Source organism: Poecile atricapillus, chromosome W (assembly GCF_030490865.1).
Source record: "Poecile atricapillus isolate bPoeAtr1 chromosome W, bPoeAtr1.hap1, whole genome shotgun sequence".
Taxonomy (NCBI): Eukaryota; Metazoa; Chordata; class Aves; order Passeriformes; family Paridae; genus Poecile; species Poecile atricapillus.
In genome coordinates, this window is record NC_081288.1 from 56,754,225 (window position 1) to 56,757,755 (window position 3,531).

Sequence of the window (3,531 nt, forward strand, 5' to 3'; positions counted from 1 at the left end):
AGGCATGCAGAGAAGAACATGAGCAAGGAACTGTTTCCCTAAACAAGTGATAAAGGCACACACCTGGGAAGCAAAGTGGTTGGGGTTCAGTCCCTACTCCAGTGGCTTTGAAAGACCTCTGAGCAAAATCAGTGCAGCAAAACAAAGAGAGACTGCCCTGATCAGTCTGCAGCTCAGGCACTAGTTCAGTTTCCTTCTCAAAGGTAGGCAGGAAGGATCCAAACTCAGATTTCTTTCCTTTTGTGACAACTGATGTATACATAAAGGACATCACTACCATTTATCCCACTCTGTGGCTTGATTTTATCAGATCTGTTCAGAAACAAATCAAAACAAGGTTATAATCTATTCTCATGGTTTATTTTGACAAAAACCTGTCCATGCTGGGTAAGTCTCTGTATGCAATCTGGTCCTTTCACCTCAGGGAGGGTAGAAGTTGGAAAGTGGAGATGATAGCAGTGAAGATGATCCAAGACAGCAAATATAGTTTCTGTATAAGAGAAAACCAAATGGATGATGATTCTCTAGGTAGGAAAAAGACAAATGAATAAGGCTACAAACAATGAATGGTGCTGAAGAGGTGACGAGGTAATGACTATTCACAGTGTCACACCACACAAAACCTACAGGGCACCCACTGAAATTATTAGGTGTCAAATTAGGAGGAGAGAGCAGGTATTTCTTCACACAGTGCATAATTATATTGTCACAGGCTTCTGTGCAGGCCAAAAAGTCAAAAAGTCAGAGAAATTCAGTGAAGGCTGGTCGAATGGTAAAAATTAATAAAATTTTTAACGAAACAGTAGTTTTAATTCAACTTCTGACTCAGGAAGCAGGGTCAGAGAGATCACTGTCCACATTCTTTGTTCACTGTTCTTGTGTTTTCTCTGAGCATTACTGCTGCAGTGCCATAGTGACATGCAGGCTACTGGGCTAAGTTTTCTGTGCAGTGATGTGAAGGTTCTTGGTCTGTTGTTAATTTTATTTTTTTGGCTGAGAAAAACAGGTATGCACAAAGCTCACAGTACAGACATAGGCTAGGCAGAGACACAGAGGACACAGGAACCACCCTAACTCTCTGGTGTCACTGTCAGGTAAATTCTAATTCCAGTGTTTTGAATACCCATGCCCTTAATCTCTATCAATAGATGCAAAAACATTACATGAAGAGCATTGAGTTCTATCTCTAAATTTCCCATAATAAATGTATTTATAGTGGAAAAATGAATACAAGACAAGTGTACCATATCTCACACAAAACAATGATACTTCGCACTTTCTTCTACTAGGAGATACTTAATTTTTCTACAAGTGTGCCACTGTTTCTATGCTGTTTCCTATGTTGTCCCCAGTATGTCCTTTCTGAAACATGAAGGAGCAAATTAAGAGGCTTGTTTATTCAAGGATAAACACTGCCATTCCTTTGCATAACATCCTTGTCTATCTTGGGATGGAATTTGGTCCATCGCTTAGCACTGTAAAATACCTACAACCTAGTCTGGGCTGCTGCCAGAAAGTTAATATTTAAAACCACCTAAGGGAACTCCCTCATCTGAAGATCACAGCATGATCCATGTGAGGAGTGTGATGGCAACTTGTTGCTGATTTGAGCTTCAAACGGCAATGCAAACTAAATCTAGTGAACATGCATGCCCCAGGAGGTAGGTGTTTCCTACTTCCCAGACCCAAGTGAATGATCTTTCTCAGGGTGACCTTTCATCTGGCAGAAAGCCATTTCCCTACCTATTCCCAAAACACATCTGATTACTTGAGGAAATGTGACAGCACCTCTGCATTGGATTAATTCAGAGGACAATTGTAACTTAGTTACTAGTTCTGATGAATCCTGGTTTTAAAATAAGAAAATTAAGTCGGCCACAACACAGTGTTACATTTCACATCTGGAACGTGTGTTGCAGCTGCACTCAGTCTCAAGGCAATTATTTCAATCCCAAACCCAGTTGTTGTAAATAAATCTAATTAATTAGAATGTTTTTCCTGTGACTTTAAAGAAAAAAACTCAGTATTTCAGCAGAACCACAACCACCAGAAGTAGATTCTTGCTGCCGTTCTGCTCAGTTGTCCTAATTTATAAGAAATGTTCTCCAGTTAAACTTCCATCTATTTCTCACCCACACAAACTCAGTTTTATCTCATATTTCTGACACTAAATCACTTCTACCAGAAAGCATGCATCACTTCCCTGAAGCATTAGTTTAATGCTAAGAAAATTAAAACTACTACATTCTGGAACATTTCTACACTGTTATTTTAGGTCCATTTCTCATTTTTTCTTCTTTAATGAGCAGCACACAGCTTGCAAAAGTATTACAAACACTAAAATAAATTGCACACCCTTCCCAAATTCTCTGGCTAGAATTCCCCTCCAGATGAGACAGCAAAAATGCTGCAAGTTGATAACTATTACCAGTGGACATTCTCATAAACCGGTAGACTAAACAGCTTCTTGCATTCCTAGGAAACTCTTCTCTGTCTTGTTCTTGTCAACAAACTGAAAAATAGACATTACTAAGATTATACTGCTCAAGTACAATGATTTCCATTTAAAAAAACTAACATTTCCAAATTATTTCAAAATTTCTGAATTACATCGCACACAACTAAAACTTTGTTTAAAGTAGTTTAAAAATGTTTTTATTGCTATTTACTGCCTTTTGTAATGCAACTGCAGCACAAAATACTGCATACAAAATGTAGTGTATTTGTTTAAAAAAAAAAAAAAACAAAAAAAAGTTCGGTGGCCGAGACTCGTAGTCAATCGCATGATGAGAGATTCCTTTGGCCGCGGTAATTCCGTCAGCGTGCCCAGCCGGTACCCGGGCACCCCATGCTATGAGGCCGAGGCCTTTAACCCAAGGGCGCCGGGGCCCGCAGCAGGTCCTGCGGGGGCAGGCGGGAACGCTGCCCCAGCGAGAAAGCTCTGCCTGGAAATATCCAGGCACTCACCTTTATTTGTCAAAATCCCAAACACTCTTGTAAAAATAACCAGGACCTCTCTGGGCGAGCTTAACGCGCGGCCAAGGCGGGCCCGCGCCGCCCCCGCCGGGCGCCATCGGGTCGCGGCGGCTCCTGCGGCTGGCGGCGAGCGCCATCTGGCGGCACGCGGGGCTGCCCGCGCCTTGGCGCCGCTGCCCGCCAGAGGCCTGAGGGAGGCGGCGGGAGCGGCTGCGGCTGCTCGGGGCTGGCCCGGCCTGACCCCCGGCCAGGCGCTCCGGCAGCAGCAATAAGCTACGAATTTTTTAAAGCCCTTTAATTGCCAGGGTCTCCGGTTCCACAACGCCTCTAGTTACCTGGAGTCTCTCGGAGAAGGCTTTCCTTTTATGTTCCCTATTTCTGCGCTGCTTCCAGAGGGAGCACCTAAAATACACCTGCACAGCCCTCGGACGCCGTGCCGGGACGCCGTGGCATCAGTGACATTCCTCTGGGGATAGTTCCTCTTTTTAGGAATGGCTGGCCAGCCTTCCCACACGGCTCTGTGACATCCGGGGCCTGACCATCGCCCCGGGAGTA

General features: G+C 43.8%; 1 long non-coding RNA gene across 1 annotated transcript; it reads right to left on the reverse strand.

Moving 5' to 3' along the window:
* Nucleotides 1-352: 352 nt before the first annotated feature.
* Nucleotides 353-3,082, reverse strand: LOC131592248 (uncharacterized). The gene is made up of 3 exons (XR_009280552.1): nucleotides 2,968-3,082; nucleotides 2,429-2,512; nucleotides 353-490 (listed from the first exon to the last, which is right to left on the reverse strand). It is a non-coding gene; the product is annotated as an uncharacterized LOC131592248 (long non-coding RNA).
* Nucleotides 3,083-3,531: the final 449 nt, after the last annotated feature.